We start from the raw sequence: 17,317 nt of genomic DNA, 5'->3' as shown, positions 1-17,317 counted from the left end.
GCTCAGAGCCTAGAGCCTGCTTCAGATTCTGGGTCTCCCTCTCTCTCTGCCCTTCCCCTGCTCATGATCTGTCTCTTTCTCTGTCTCTCTATCTCTCAAAAAAGAAACATTAAAAATTTCTTAAAGTGTTTAAAATACAATAAGCCTTTGGCTCATAATTATTTGACAGTATGGCTCTTCATGGGAAATCTTCCGTTGTTGTCGTGAAAAAAAAGCAAAACTCACACCTATCATCGGTGTGATTTCTGTTGAGAAGGCAGAAGGTGAGAGCTTGGAGAAGGAACCTGGGGAAGCAGGAATGAAAATTATCTAACAGGGAACCCAGACGTATGAGGGGGAACCACGTGGCACCTACATAGGGGGAGGAAAAGTGGGTGCTGGTGTGCTTACTGTGCTTTTAAACCATCAGGAAGTTTGCTGGTTCGTGTCACTCACTGTATTATACTAAACTACAGACACAGAGATTGCCATGGAAAATTCATTTTATTTTATGATTTCAGGACAAGCGAGGACCTAAATAAGACACGTACCTGGTGCGTTTTATGAAATGCCACAAACGTGACTCAGAACCAAAGCGGATCGATCGCCTTACGTGTGTGCAGATGGCAGTGGAATTCTAGTCATGGTATTTCTCTCACTCATGCTGTTGGGTGGAACAGAGAACGAAAGGGAAAAAAGGAATCGTTACATACGTTTTTTACAGCCACACTATATAAAGTACACGTATTCAGTGTGATTTCCCCTTAGTAAATGGATGATATCAAATAGAAATGTGTACTGCTTTTGATCATTCAGAGAGAGGGACCTTCTTCCTCTTTAATGACAGAGGGTCAGTACTGGCTCTTTATGGCGTATGTGTTCCTCCGTTTAATTAGTTAATTAAGGCATCGACTCAGAACATAGGAAATCCAGGGGAAAATGTTGTTTTAACCTGACCTCATTGTCCCCTTTGTTGACCACCTTTGTGGTCCAGCCTCTTCCCCTTAAGAGATAGGAGTTGTTTTCCCATTTGTCGAATCTGGGCTGGTGTCGAGATGTGTGTTGGCCAATGAAGGAGGTGTGGTTGTGCCGGTTCCAAGCCTAGGACTCGAGAAGGCTTACCTTGCTTGTACTCTCTTTCAGAACCTTCTGGCCTCCTTGGGAAAGAGCCTGAGCTGGCCCGCTGGGGTATGAGAGGGAGAAGCGTAGCCAGACCACCCGTGGGAGGAGAGATGCCTCGCTGACCCATAGGTGCTCTACACAGAAGAGAGAGGCCATCTGAGACCAGAGAGCTGCCCAGCTGGCCTGTAGACTAGGTAAGCAGTAACAAAGTATTCTTGTTTTATGTTTTTTAATATTTATTTATTTTTGAGAGAGAGAGGCAGACAGAGTATGAGCAGGAGAGGGGCAGAGAGAGAGAGGGAGACACAGAATCTAAAGCAGGCTCCAGGCTCTGAGCTGCAGAGCAGAGCCCGAGGCAGGGCTCGAACTCACAAATCAGGGATCATGACCTGAACTGAGATGGGACGCTTAACTGACTACGCCTCCCAGGCACCCAAAAGTATTCTTATTTTAAATCAGGAAGTTCCGGGGTGGCTTGCTGTGCAGGAGCAGAAACATGACCTAGAAAGTAGCACCTGGGCATGAGATGCTACCCTAGCAAAATTCTAAGATACGTGGCATTGGCAAGAAGGAAGACATGAGCCGGGTTTAAAAAGGAAAAGGGCAAGGAGCTTTGTTACAAACGCTCAGTAACCAGCGAGAGAAAGGTTATTGGTTGCTAGAAAAATGGTGACCATAGTCCACAGACAGAACTGCCCCTCGTGGTGAGTAGAAAACAGGAGCAGAACCTAACGAAGTTGGGGCCTTGGCGAGGTGGTTTTTAAGTGGAAATGAAAATGTCACTTGATTTCTCTTTTGCCGAATGGGATGAGGTAGGGCAGTAGTGAGAGGAGCTGGTAGATACATGGAACACATCTTTAGGGAGGCAAGTTCACAGCCACAGATTCTCGCATTGGTCAGCACAGCCGGCCTGCTTTGCGAGGGAGATCTGAGCCATCAAATTGACTGCAGTGGTTTAATTTCAGCGTCTCATCAAGGGCGGCTGCCAACTCTGAGATTTAAGAAATCATTTCATTTCGGACTCTGATCTTTTGATGATTATCCATAAAAGCCGCCAAGTTTTATCTGACGTGATGTTTAAAAATTTCATACACATTTGTCATTCCCTGTGCTTTGGTCTTGAAACTTACTTTAACAATTTTTCTCAGTTTATGTAATAGGGAGGTTTGGCTTGCCGGTTGGTTTTACAAAGTTTATCATGCAATGTTTGGGTTGTTGTTGGCTTGCTTATTTGGATTTTGCCTATTTATTAAGCGATCTAAATTGTTTGGGCATCTAAATACATCTTCTCAAGGATTCTGCATCTGCTTGTATGTAAGATTATCCTGAGTACCACCAGAATTACCCATAGTACCTGTCTAGTGCTAGGGGAATTTTAAGGATAATATAGACCTAATTTGTATTTCATGTCTGGTCAGCATTTTTATGTAAGTAAAAATTTAAAAAATATTTTTTAAATGTTTATTTTTGAGAGAGAGAGAGAGAGAGAGAGAGAGAAGGAGGCAGAGTGTGAGCGGGGGGAAGGTGCAGACAGAGAGGGAGACAGAATCTGAAGCGGGCTCCAGGCTCTGAGCTGTCAGCACAGAGCCCAACCTGGGGCTTGAACTGATAGACTGCAAGATCATGACCTGAGCCAAAGTTGGATGCTTAACCAACTAAGTCACCCAGGCACCCCCATAAGTAAAAATTTTTACAGAAATTTTTTTATAGAGGTCATGTTAACATCTTCTAAAGATGAGTAAACATAACATTGTAGGCTACGGATGGGGAAAACTAATGTAAACCTTAAAAACATTCTTTTTAGTATTTTTATCATTTTTATTCATCTCTGTTACCCATAGGTGTTCTGTATTAGAGAATTGATTTCTTTGGGGCATCATTATCTCTATAATTAATCTCTGTAATTACATCTCTATAATTAATAGCCTTTCAAAATTTTAAAAATTAAGTACATGTAATTATAATAAATATCCAAATACTTAAATAGATAAGGTAAGTAAATTTGAAATTGTACAAAAAACTACAATTGTTTCTTCCCCGTCAGCACTTCTGAGAATGATGGATTCATGTTTAAGTGGATGAATTTCATTCTGTGCACATTTACTGTATCTATTTAAGATCCATAGCTTTTTTGAGTATTTTTGGGAAACAGAAAAGACTTGCCTTGGTAATTTTTGTTTCAAACTTGTATCTTTTCAAAGGAATATGTTTAAATCATGGTAGCACGTTGTCCATGTTCAGTTTTTGTCTGCTCATATACAGCAGATAATCTGAGCTGATATTTCATTTTGACTATAGAAGTGCTTAGAGAGGCCTGAAATGTCATCCAGGGAGAAATGTTTTTTCATGTTAATTTTGGAGACAGAGACAGACAGAGTGTGCATAGGGAGGGGCAGACAGAGAGGAACACACAGAATCTGAAGCAGTCTCCAGGCTCCGTGCTGTCAGCACAGAGCCCGACGCGGGGCTCGAACCCATGAACCATGAGATCATGACCTGAGTTGAAGTTGGATGCTTAACCAACTGAGCCACCCAGGCGCCCCGAGAGAAATATTTTCACACAACATTTGTTGCGCGTGCTTCTAATGACAGAAAAATGCCCCATCATCTACGGCAGTGTATCCCTTGCTTAGAGAGTGGTACCTGACACGTATATGTGCTCTATAAATACTTGCTGAATGAATTATTATGGAGGAAAATCTAATCTCTCTGAGCAGCTGAAAGGAAGAGGAAGAACATGTAATATGACGAATGTGGCGGTAATGACAGAATGACGCTAGGGCAGCTGGTGCCCTGGAGACAGCTTCCTGGCAGTCGGGGGATCCTCGATTCCAGTCTCACGTTCTGTACACTCCCTGACTTCAAACCAGGCCCTGCACTCATCCGAGGCCAATTTCCTCATCTATATTATGAAGGCCAGACTTTAACATGCAAACAGTCTATTTTTTTATGGTCTAATACCCCTCCTTACAAATGGGATTCTTGTCAGGTTTTTTTGTGTAAGTCTAGCCAGCTTCTTAGTGTTTGATTTCCTTTTTCTATTTATTTTCTTTACCAGCGTGGAGTCTTTCTTTTATCTGAAGGTTCTGCTCTGGCAGTAGTGTTCTCGCTAACGTAAATATCAGTTATTTATGCCTGGAAGAAATCTTACAGATGATCCTTTCCTATTTACTCATTTTGTTTCCGTAAGAACTGAAACCCTGACACATAACATGAATTGTTTGTTTCCACATCGAATTGGTGGTAAAGGCAAGATTCTTGGTTTTCTGATTTGCTGCAAAAAGAGAGTTCTTTCGACTCGTCAGTTATACCGGCTCAAGAGAACTTGGGTTGTTATTCAGGATTTAATTCCCATCTGCTTTCTTCCTATTGTTTACTTTTGTTTTTTTCTACGTGAACAGATAGAAGTTCTCTTCAATTAGCAATTACCAACCTAGCAAGAAGAGTAGAAAACACACTGTAATATGGTAATGAAAACTTCTTTATAAGGAATAATGCAAGAGCAGAGTCCCATTGATAAAGTTTTAGCATCTGAACTTTAACTACCATCCAAGTGATTTTGTGAAAGGTTCTCAATGTAGCCAAAACATCTTCCTAAATCTTTAATTTGGGGCATTTTGCTTTTGGGAATCAGAAGCACAAAATAAAATTTTGTTTCACCTTCTTCCCGTAAACACATGAATTTCCCTGTGCTACAGGATCTGAATCCAGGAAGCACATCTATTCCTTTTATTAATTTCATTATACCATATCTTTTTCCCTGGGACTGGAAGCGGATGGCTGTTTCAACACTTAAAATGTTTACCGATGGCAGCTATTTTCATGAATTCACATCTCAGCACCGTGGGGAATGTTACTTTAGCCTCTAATCGTGAGCTGAATCTGTCAGAGAAAATGATGAGCAGCAGTTGGTAGCAAACATTATTTGCCACACTTGGTAGATCCTTCTCTATGCTGCTCTCTGATTGCAAGTGGGGATTCACACAATTCTTGGGGCCAGAAACAATAACTCAAGTAGAATCTCTAACCAGAATTCTCTAACGTCTGGGAATCATTTAAAAAGCCATCTTATTTTCCAGCCAGCAGTGATTGCTGTTAGCACTAGGAGCAGTTCATTAGTGAGGGACAACTAAAAGAACAGGAATTCTACTCTTACAAATAAGTTCGGCTTAAAATAACCTTTGTGTTTTTTTCTTCAGTGAACCACCTGTCCTACATTTCTGTTAGACCTCAGCCCAGTAATAAGCAGTAAGCTGTTTAATAAAACAACCGATCAATTTGATTGAAAGTGGCTCAGGTTAGCGATGCTGTTGTCACATGAAATAAAACATAAGGGTGATTACCAGGTCATAAACGTTTGACTTTGGTTATAAATCCAAGCACTAAATATTTTGCAGTCGCCTAAAATCCCCTGTCACACATATTTCATCATTTCCTCCCCCGTGGTTTCAGTGAACATCATCGTTTCTATTCTCTGAACTCTTGTAGTAATTATACTCAGTAGTTCAACTCTTAATTCTGTGTTGCATTGTGTTAGCGGAACATGTTAGCACTTGAGAGAATCTTGCTAAATCTTCTAATCTAACCTCCTCACCTAACAGAAAGTGACCCAAGGCTCCTAAGTGATTTTTACAATATCTGTATTATGTACCTAATGTAGAGCACAATTGAAACTAGACTGTAAATGTAATGGTGTCTCCAGGAGTTTGCCATCATTACAATATAGTACCCTTGTCTCCCCAACCGAGTGTGTCGGGTGCCTTTGCACCTTACACAGGAAGGTTCACTGGAAGACAACTACAGGTAGAGCAGGCATATAATAAATACTTTAGCCCGCTTCTCTTATCCCCAAGAGTGTGTTAGGTTGGCAAGAATAGCTGGAAAAGGCCACTTCAGTAAATTTTACACCTGTCATGAAATTCTATTTTGACAGACTGGTTTTTAAAATAATTAAAACATCTAGAAAGTGTGATCGGCTTTTGTAAGGTTTAGTAGGAGCCATTACATAGATTCCAAAGCCTAGATTCAAATACAAAGTACTAATTGATAAATAAAGATTATTTGAATTATCCTGCTTTACCAAATTATTATTTAAGAACTTTTTCTCTGGGGGCGCGTGAGTGGCTCAGTTGGTCAGGTGTTCGACTTCGGCTCAGGTCATGATCTCACTGTTGCCGAGTTCTAGACCGTGTCGGGTTCTCTGCTGACAGCTCAGAGCCTGGAGCCTGCTTCAGATTCTGTGTCTCCCTCTCTCTCTGCCCCTGCCCCGCTCATGCTCTGTCTCTCTTTCTAAAAAACAAAAATAAACATTAAAAAAATATATTTAAAAAAAACTCTGGTCATGTGAAACTTTATAAGGAAAACTATCTCTGCTAGACATCCACATTTCCACTCAAAGGATTGGGGGATCTTTGGGAAAATGCTAGTTATGAAACTGGGACAGAAGACACAAGGTGAGCCTGTTGTGTCTAGCAGTGCTGAAAAGTAGGGAAATGGTACAAACAAGCAAACAAAAAACTACAGTGAATGTCAAAGCAACACAAGATCCAACTGAACGAGTTCCCAATGGCTAAAGAGGGTTGATTGGAGCAATAAAAGAGATAAAGTGGTATTAGATTATAACACAAAGTATAAAATAAGTATAAAATCTGTGAGTCCATACAGATATTAATAAATGAATGGAGGAGGAGAGACAAATCTGCCCTGCAGAAGAATTGCAAATATTTTACGTAGTCTGCCCCCTGCGAATTGAAGTATAAATCCCTCTCCTCAGTGTGGGCTGCACCAGTGACCTCCTTCTCAAGAACGCCTTATGGAAAAGGGAAAAAAAATAGAGTAACTTGATTGTGGAGAAACCCAACAAACACTACCTCAGCCTGGAGATCAAGGTTAACATCAAGAGAAATAAGTCACATTGATTTATGTACCCTTGATATTATGTGATAAAAAATTACACTGTACCCCTGTGTTCTTCCTTCCCCAAACCCATAACCCTAAGCTAATCATAAGAAACATATCAGAAAAATCCCAGTAGAGGTACATTTTTCAAAATCCTTGACCACTACTCTGCATTGTCAAGGTCATCAAAAATAGGAGAAGTCTGAGAAATTTTCATGAGTAGCCTAAGGAAACATGATTACTATATATAACACATTATCACAAATGGGATCCAGGAACAGAAAAAATGCATAAGGTAAAAAGTAAGAAAGCTGAATAAAGTATGGGTTTTCATAGTGTTTTAATCTCAGCTCATTTAAATTAACAAACGCAGCATGCTAATATGAAATATTAATAATAGGGGAGTCTGGGTCAAGGGTGTAAGGGAACACTGTACTGTGTCCACAAATTTTCTATAAATCTAAAACTTTCTAAAATAAAAAAAAATTATTTAAAATAAGTGGCAAAATAGTTGAACACGTGAGTTGCAAAATATACAATTTGCTGTGAAGCTGGTGAAAAGATGCTCAACCTCATTGGTCATCAGGGATATTCAAATTAATACCACAGTGAAATACCACTGCACCTGAAAATACCAAAGGATAGTGAGTATTTCTTGCATCTGGAACCATCCTACATTACTGGGCAGGATACAAAATTATAAAATCATTTAAGAGAACAGTTTGAGGATTTCTTAAAAAGTGAAACATAGATTTTCCTTCTGACCCAGCAATTCAACTCCTAGATATTTATTCTGGGGAATGAAAACCTATGTCCCACACAGACATGCAGACAAGTGTTTATAGCAGCTTTCTTTGTAAGAGCCCAACCTTGTCAGTTAGTAAGAAGTTTCTTCTATACAAATTCTGTTCAATAATGAAATGATTATTACATGATTTTCTAGTAATTTTGCCAAATATATTGTCTCTGGAATATCAAGATACATGTTATATAAACTCAAATATGGTAATCCTATCTTTTATGTAAGGCTTAGTTATTCATGTAAGGATAACCAGTCTATTTAATTTATTTATTTATTTGGGGGGGGGGGAGAGTAGCAGAGGGAGAGAGAGAGAATATTAAGGAGGCTCCATGTTCAGCGCAGAGCCCAATGCAGGGTTCGATCCCATGACCCTGGGATCATGACCTGGGCAGGAATCAAGAGTTGGATGCCCAACCGACTGAATCACACCCCAAGGATAACCAATCTGTGTTAAAGTAATTTTTCCCTATAGATTCCCACTCCAATTCTGATTACCCAGTCATGCTCAGCAACAGTGAGATGACTTCCTTCAAATCATGAAAAGATTCTTTTTCTATGTGCTTTTGAGCTCTAGGTGGTTCAAGTCAGATCTACTTCAAAGAGCTGCTTGTGATTTTTCTTTTCTGTGGGACATTTGGCTCACTTTCTAAGTCAGAATATACTTTGCAGTAATGGAAAATGGCTAGATTCATGGGCGTGTGTGTGTGTGTGTGTGTGTGCGTGTGTGTGTGTGTTTGTGTGTGTGTGTGTGTTATTCCCTCATGGGTTAGATCCAGTGTTGTTTTTGGTTTTCTTCAATATTATACTCTGAACCAAGATGCAAAGTTAATATATTGCATTTAAATTTAATAATATATATATATATATATATATATATATATGATTGTGGTTGTTTCCATAGAGTAGCAGCCACTTATATAAAGAGTGAAAATAGATAGTTATTCAGATATTTTGATATTGTTAAACCATCTAAGTAATGATTAAGTATTTCATAATTCAAACCTAAATAGTTGACTTCAAGATCTATATTTTCATAATGTTTCAGTAAAATAGAATTATTTCAAACCCACTTATGACCAGTTTTTAAATTAATAAAATGTTCTGTTGAGTTTACTTCTGTCATTTATTTGAAAACACTCAGGTTGAGGGGCCTGGGAGGCTCAGTTGGTTAAGTGTCCCACTCTTGATTTCAGTTCAGGTCATGATCTCACAGAGCCTGCTTGGGATTCTCTTTCCTCCTCTCTTTCTTCCCTTTCCCCACTCACACTGTGTGTGTGTGTGTGTGTGTGTGTGTGTGTGTGTGTGTGTGTGTGTGTGTCTCAAAAAATTTTTTTAATTAAAAAAAAGAAAGAAAACCCTGAGCTAGCCTCTACTGAAATTAAATGATGAAGCATCTCTGTATTTTTCTACTGACACTAATATTTCAGGAGCTAATATTTTGCCTCTGATTTAAGATTCTGATTATTGGCAATGAAGATAATCCATGAGACCTGCTTCTTATAGAGAGAACTGTTCCTGGAAGATGTATTACTTTATTATTTGGACATTATTTATTGCATATTTCAAACTTTAAATTGTTTGGAGACAAGAATTACTTTTTAAAATATTCTTTAGGTTCAAATTCCCCCACCTTGTCCTGCAAACAAGCATGAGTAAATCACTCCACAGCAGCATAGCAAAGAGAAAATAAAGGTCATAAGGGACCTTATAATGTATTACAGTTATTTGCTGGGACACTTCTAAAATCTGCTGCATTTAAGATGCAGTCATACATGTGAGGATAGTTTCAAAATGAGCAGCTCTCTTACCAACATAATTTGCAGAAATTGGAGGGCCAAGTTTGTTCAGGAACAATAATGCAGTCTCTAAATATCACTGCTGAAGGAGAGAAAAGCGTGTGCATCCAAATTCATATTCGCACCTTCCTTTCCCTCCCAAAGCAGCAAACAGCGCCATTGTCTTTACATCTGAGCAAACCATTCATCTAGGAGGTGTTTGTGATACTTAACAATTTCCTCAGAGTCTAATTAGTCATCGGGCAGTGCCAATTCAACCTCCGGATGTCTCTAGGAAACTATCCACAGATAGGCTGCAATCCATTTCCTAGTTCATGTTGCAGACTATCGCAAAAGTCTCTGCATTTCATTCCCTGGAGGCACAATTGTCTTCTTACCTGGGAACCTGATCGCCTGATCTAAATATTTCAAACTGCACTAACTGCTCAGTTGCCCAAGGATCAAGAATACTTTTATCAAGATCTGTGCAGAATTTTGAGCTTTGCCTACTATTTGTCTTACTCGCAGTCTCCCCCTTTCCTGTGTTCAACAGGCACATTGGGCTTCTCTCAGTTACATGACTAGGCCTTGCTCCTTCCTGCCACAGGGCCTTTGCACATGCTGATCCTCAACCTGAAATGCCCTTGTCACTCAAAATACCTTTCACACACCCATATCTGTACAGATGTCAGTTCTTCAGAGAAGTGACTCAGTTCCCTAAAGCAGATGAGATGCTCTGTTTATACACCCTTTATAAAACCAATATACATTTTTTATTCTATGTTTAATAATGTATTGAACACATGGACATTTGGCTCAACACTTTATTCTGAACACTAAATATAGTGAAACAAATGTTTTTCGATGAATGAACAGATGTTGATAAAGCACCTACTTTGTTCCCAGCCAGTGATCTGGCTCCTGTAGAAATAACAGCAAACTCCACAGAGACAGATTATTATCAATAGATAATGAGTAAATGTCGAGAAATGTGTAGGAATACTAGGTGGTTCTATGGATAGAAAGAAAACATAATACAACAGAGGAAGGGATAGAGTGACAGGGGATTGTGATATAGTTTTTTTTTTAAGGTTTATTTATTTTTGAAGGAAAGAGAGACAGAGCGTGAGCAGGGGAGGGGCAGAGAGAGAGGGAGACACAGAATCCGAAACGGGCTCCAGCCTCTGAGCTGTCAGTGCAGAGCCTGATGCGGGGCTCGAACTCACAAACCGCGATCATGGCCTGAGCTAAAGTCGGTAGCTTAACTGACTGAGCTACCCAAGTGCCCCAAGGGATGTGCTATAGTTTTATGTCCCCTAGTCAGGGACAGTCTCCTTGAGGAATAGACGTTGAGAAGGGAGTTACATTAACTGAGTTGCAAGACATTCTGCTTTCTGGCTGCATCACATAGGGTCTTTGAGGCATGTTGCTTTAGAACTTTGAATTTTATTCTGAGTGAGATGAGAAGTCATTGGAGAGTTATGAGCAGGGTGTGATGTGGTCTGACTCAGTAAATAAAGTGCCCTATCCTGAATAAATAATAAAGGCTCACTCTGGTCGTTCTGTGGAGTACAGAAAAGATAGAAGCACATAGATTAGTTACCAGCTTACAACAAACATGCTGGAGAGAGAGGTTTGGATTCTGGATACGTTTTAAAGGTAAGGTTTTCAGGATTTGCTGGAGTAGATAGGATTGGTAAAAGAGAGGGGAATCAAGATGACCCCAGGATTTTAGTCTGAACACCTCGAGGAGAGCTGCCATTTCCTGAGAGAGGAGAGCTGGCCAGGGGGAGGGGTATAGGTTTGGGGTAGATGGGTTTGGAGGGGGAATCAAAAATTAGTCTTTGTTTTAAGAGAACCCAGTTTTCTTTATGGACGAAAGGAGCTCAATATAGCAAATAACTAACAGCATTAGCAACTCATGAACCAGAAGTCAGGCTCAAGGGATTTTGCATTGAAATATTGACATTATGCTCTGAAGAAATTATAAAATATTTATATAGTGGTAATTAATTTTTAAGTCTTTTTTTTTCTTTTGGAATTAGCTTATAAGGCCAATACAGGGCCTGATAGGAATTCTTCTAGGTGGTTTAAAGCCTCTAGTTTTAAGTGACTATGCCAAACACAATGTTTAATTTACTAAGTCTTGACTATGTTGATGTATTGTAACTCGATGATGTTTTGTTGAGGGATTCACCACCACACTATACCTTACTAAATCATCACAATAATTCTATCGTAGTACTGATAATCTATGAGGGAAGAGATAAAGAGTTTACATCCAAATAGGTTGAATTTGAAATACTTGAAGACCTCTTAATTGATACTTCCAAGTGTTACCCTCTTAATGTAGGAGCAAGCAAAGGCCTTTGCCTGTTTTCAGTCTAGTATGTAAATTTTTAAAAATCGCTTAAGTATTTATAAGCATAGGCATGCCCTCATATATCTTGGGGGTTCAAATTCATAATACTGTTGTAATTGGGAAAAACTCAGGCTGAGAAATAAATTTAAATTTATCCACAGTTGATATTGCAACTGCTACCTTGCAGAACTTAAAAACATACTTACAAAAAGAAAAAAAAAAGACCCTTCATCAACTCAAGAGGTTGATTTTTCCCAAACAGATACACCAAGGATGAGCTCACACTTCAGAATAACAAGACATAAAAAGGAAAAAATCATATTAGCAAGAGTTGTCAGGAAAAAATATATGTAATCAGAACCCAAGAACTAAAGATTGTGGAATTAATGCAAACCAAGTATTGACAAATATCTAAGAGTGGATCAAAACACAAGAAATGAAGTGCACAAAACCTAAGACGAAGATAAAATCTTAACAGAAGCTGAGGGCACAAAGGTATTTCCTTATCTCTAGAGGAACAAGGATAATAATTTATAGTGGACTTTGTGTCAGTAACCATACAAGCAGGAAGAGAACAGAGTGAAATTTTTAAGTGTTGAAAGAAAAACAAAACACACCAACTTAGAATTCTATATCCAGCAAAATCACCCTTCAAGAGTGAAAGAGAAATAGACTTCCTTTAGACAAACTAAAACAGGGAATACATTGCCAGCAATCATGCCCTGTGAGAAATGCTAAAAGAAATTTTTCAGAAAGAAGAAACTCAGATCTACAAAAAGAAAGAGAAAGCACTGGAAAAATAATGAAGTAAAACAAAAGCTCATCATCTTAATTGATCTAATAGATCAGTATGGACGATGACATGAATGCCAGCAGTGTTACAGGGGATGGGAGGGGGACTGGCTCATAATCTTTTTTAAGGTGTCTGAAACAGTATAGTATTATTTGAAAATGTAGTTAAGTTAGTTATAAAAGCATATTATGATCTCTAGGGCAACCGCTAAAAAGATTTTTAAAAGATAAAGCACATTTGGAAAAAAATGAACTTCTTAGAAATGAAATTTCCAAATTTTTAAATTTCTAAAAAACAATTGTGTTTTGAGAGAGAGAGAGGGCTCAAGTGAGTGAGGGAGAGAGAGAGAAAGAGAGAGAGAGAAGCGGGGCTCACCTAAAGCGGGGCTCAAGTTTACCCAATGCAGGACTTGAATTAACGAACCGTGTGATTATGACCTGAGCCAAAGTCAGATGCTTAACTGACTGAGCCACCAGTCACTCAAAAGAAAATTCTTAGATTTGAGTATAGTAGGGGCACCTGGGTGGCTCAGTCGGTTGATCGTCCGACTTCAGCTCAGGTCACGATCTCGTGGTCCGTGAGTTCGGGCCCCACGTTGGGCTCTGGGCTAATGGCTCAGAGTCTGGAGCCTGCTTCCGATTCTGTGTCTCCCTCTCTCTCTGCCCCTCCCCCGTTCATGCTATGTCTCTCTCTGTCTCAAAAATAAATAAAACGTTAAAAAAATTTTTTTTTTTAAATAAAAAAAAATTTGAGTATAGTTGACAATGGTACATTAGTTTCAGGTGTACAATAGTGATTCAACCACTCTCTATATTATGCTCTGTTCACCACAAATGTAACTACCTTCTGTCACCATACATCGCTGTTACAGTGTCATTGACTATATTCCCTATGCTGTACCTTTTATTCCCGTGATTCATTCATTCCATAATGGGAAGCCCCGTATCTTTCACTCCTTTTCACCCAGTGTGCCCTTTCCTTCTCCCCCCCTAGTTTGTTTTCTGTATTTATATGTCAGATACTGGGTTTTTTGTTTGTTTATTCATTTGTCTTGTGTTTTAGATTCCATGTGTAAGTGAAACCATATGGTATTTGTCTTTTTCTGTCTGACTTATTTCACTTAGTGTAATAGATTTTAGGTCCATCCACCTTGTCACAAATGGTAAGGTCTCATTCTTGTTTATGGCTGAATAATAGTCCATTGTGTGTGTGTTTATCACATCTTTTTTTTTAGTGTGTATTTATTTTTGAGAGCACGAGAGAGCAAGCAAGCAGGGGAGGGGAGGGGCACAGAGGATCTGAAGCAGGCTCTGTGCTGACAGCAGAGAGCCGGACATCGGGCTCAAACTCATGAACCGTGAGATCATGACCTGAGTCAAAGTTGGCTGCTTAACCGACTCACATGTTCTTTATCCATTTGTCTATGGATGGATACTTGGATTGCCTCCATACCTTGGCTTTCATAAACAGTGCTGCATTGAACATAGGAAGCATATATCTTTTTGAATTATTGTTTTTGTTTTCTTTGAGTAAATAGCCGGTAGTGGATTTTGAAAACACAGATTGAAAACTATATCACTGGCTTTAAAAATTAAATGGATGAGTTGGAAAAAAAAGATTAGACCAATGAAAACGGAGGTAGTGTTAGGGCTAAAAAGTCTGGAGAAATTATGCAGGTGTAGTCTAGAGATTCAGAGGGTTGGAAAACATGGAAGAAATGTCACACAGGATACAGGCTATAGCAGACTCTAGCCTTTAACCCTTTGAGGAATACCACACAACAGTCGTTTAGGGTGCGATGATATTTAAGGCCACAAGAATGGTACAGGTGGTTCTTGGGGATCTTTCTGTGTGCAAAACAAGACAAAAAGACAAGGCCAGCTTGGCTAAGCAGATCAGGGGAGGCTCGTAATCAGAGCCTGGCACACTTTGTTGATGCCCCAGTTTGGATAGACCGAGGATATAGTCACTGATTTGAAAACTATGGTGTGAAATGTCTGGTAGTAACTGCTCAATCATTCATTAAAAGTGGTGAAGTGCAAAATATTGGAAAATACATATATGCCCTTGTTATGGTGAAATTTGGGGAAATAATTAACATCTGTATCCTGAATCCATTATGGTGGACTCAGCTATGTTACATCTAAAGTATCTCAATCCTCCTGTTCTATGATTCCATGAGCAGGAACGTAGGAATATTGAAATGGACTGTTCCTAATATAGATGAGTGCATAACATAGGATCTTATGACGGAATTTTACTGTGTAAGTGTTCACAAAGAGCAGACCAGATTAACAGGGACACATCAATAGGAATATTGATTTTTTTTTGGTAGATTAATACTCTGTGACCAATATTAAATATTTTAAAGTACTTTTCAAGGACTTGAATTTGTATAGGGCTGTTAGTGCATCAAATACTAGGAAAGAGGGAAATGAAGTAGGTGAAAGTTTAACATTCCAGGCTGTTTGCTCCATTGTGCTGTGGGAGACAAGAGGTAAGATCACCCTTTGTTCACTGTATTTTCGAGACCCTTTTGCCATGAATTATGTTTGCTGATTTGTTATTGTTCACTTCCAGTTATATCTGAATAAAATTGTTCACTGTTAACCATATCTGAATAATTTCAAGAAAATTTTTGTATTCCCCCAAATGATATCAGGAACTTGAAATACATACCCTAGAGCAAACTTTTAATTTAACTCTTTCGTCCTTTCTATCGTTAGTATTTTATGGCTGACAGCAGAAGAGTTAGCATTACCTGTCTGCTTGATGATTAAGGTGTGCATTCACCTAACTGACACATTAGTTAAGAATTGCTCATTTCAAGCCAATGTTTTTCTCCAGGACATATTTGCAAAGAGTTTCCCTTTTAAAAAATTTTAAATTTCTGGGGCGCCTGGGTGGCTCAGTCGGTTGGGTGTCTGACTTCGGTTCAGATCATGATCTTGCATTTCGTGGGTTCGAGCCCCACATCCAGCAACCCAGAGCCTGGAACAGATCCTCTGTCTCCCTCTCTGTCTACCCCTCCCTCCCTCATGCTCGCTCTCTCTCTCTCTCTCTCCCTCTCTCTCTCAAAATTGAATAAATGCTTAAAAAAAATCTTTTTAATTGTAAAATTTCTGATTGATTTAGTGTAACCTCCATCATCTCACAGAGTCCCAGGAGACATTAATGAAAAAAGATTAAGAAAAATGTTGTGTTTACATTTGTTAATGTATTCAAGTGCGTAGCTATCCGATTTCTAAGACTGTGCTTCAGAAGCTTATAACAGATGACGAATCTAATATATGGGTAAGGAATGTACCCTCATATATAGGTGAGTAATGCACGCGGTGCCTCTGGAATGCATAATCTATGAAAATACCCTTCCTAAAATCAAGTTGAAAAGACCCTGAAATCTACAAATAGCGTGTAACACAGCATGAAGGAAGATGGGGGAAGGTGGGGAATGGTGGATTATTTGGGGGAAGAGATACATTTTCACAACAATGTTTGGTTCTGAAAGTGCTTTTGACATTAAAAAATGAAAATATATCACTGTACTTCTAGAGAAAATAGTCTGAATTTGAGACAGACTCATATGTTGTATCTTCTTTCCAATTTGTTTAAATCCATGAACCCATTTAGGCCTTCTCAAATTAATCCCATCATTTTGAATGACCAATTAAATTCACGTTCAAAAGATCCATTCAGGCCTGTGCTTGATTGTAAAGTAGGTAGACTCTGATTTTTTTAAAAGTCTAGCTTTGACCACCTGGTACAAGTTTTTGTCAATGGGCTGGTCAACGCCAATGCAAAAGATGAGTCAATAAATAAAATCAAGTACTAGAGTATTGTTAACAGATTTGGGTAAATATTTTAGAGGAATTAATGCTATATGTATTTATGAACATAGATATCATTATTGACCCCAAATTTATGTTAAGTAAATAGGAGACATATTGAAACCTAAGGTTTTCATGTGTACAGTTAAATTAGTCAAACCAACTCATAGCGGCCCCTGAAAACCAGGCCTAAATAAAAGAAGTCCTGCTTCATGATATAAAAATGGTAAGAAACAGGGAGTGGCCTAGCCACATATCTCCAGTTTCACCATGTCCTCTGCCTTCTTACCCACAGATTTATATTTAAATACGTGGAGGTATTTGTGGCAAAGAGTTGCTGAAATGCAGGAGTCTGCAAAACCCCGAGTGGGTCACAAACTTTGTTGTTTTTTTAACCTGTTCCCTAAGCTTGTCAACCCTAAAGAACAATTTGTAAAGCTTTCAATGGCGTGGTAAGATAAAACTAACAGCCCTGTCATGAATTGGAAATCAATAAAGCATTAAAAATGCAAATACATTCTTGTTAATATGATATAATTGTGAGGAACTTTTAGGCATTCAATTACCATTTAACACAAAAGCCTGTAACGATTTAATTAGGAATCCTTCACCTAATTGAGGTCAAGATTGTTAGCAGTGGATGTCTAATTAGCTTGCTTCTAGCAGCTATCTTTTTTCAAAACTCCCTGGATAGAATCCTTCCTTACAAGATACCTACTCCCCCCACTCCACAACATGTGCGCGCGCACACACACACTC

At 38.9% G+C, this 17,317-nt stretch overlaps 1 long non-coding RNA gene across 1 annotated transcript in view; it reads left to right on the top strand.

Annotated features, from left to right (window-relative positions):
* Positions 1-1,345, top strand: part of LOC125916604 (uncharacterized) — a 139,625-nt gene extending 138,280 nt beyond the window's left edge. Inside the window, exons 3-4 of the long non-coding RNA XR_007455978.1 lie at positions 501-625; positions 1,123-1,345. This is a non-coding gene — a long non-coding RNA (uncharacterized LOC125916604). The remainder of the gene's footprint in view (positions 1-500; positions 626-1,122) is intronic.
* The last annotated feature ends 15,972 nt before the right edge of the window (positions 1,346-17,317 follow it).

This window comes from Panthera uncia (genome assembly GCF_023721935.1).
Source record: "Panthera uncia isolate 11264 chromosome E2 unlocalized genomic scaffold, Puncia_PCG_1.0 HiC_scaffold_20, whole genome shotgun sequence".
Taxonomy (NCBI): Eukaryota; Metazoa; Chordata; class Mammalia; order Carnivora; family Felidae; genus Panthera; species Panthera uncia.
This window is presented reverse-complemented; position numbering and strand designations above follow the sequence as displayed.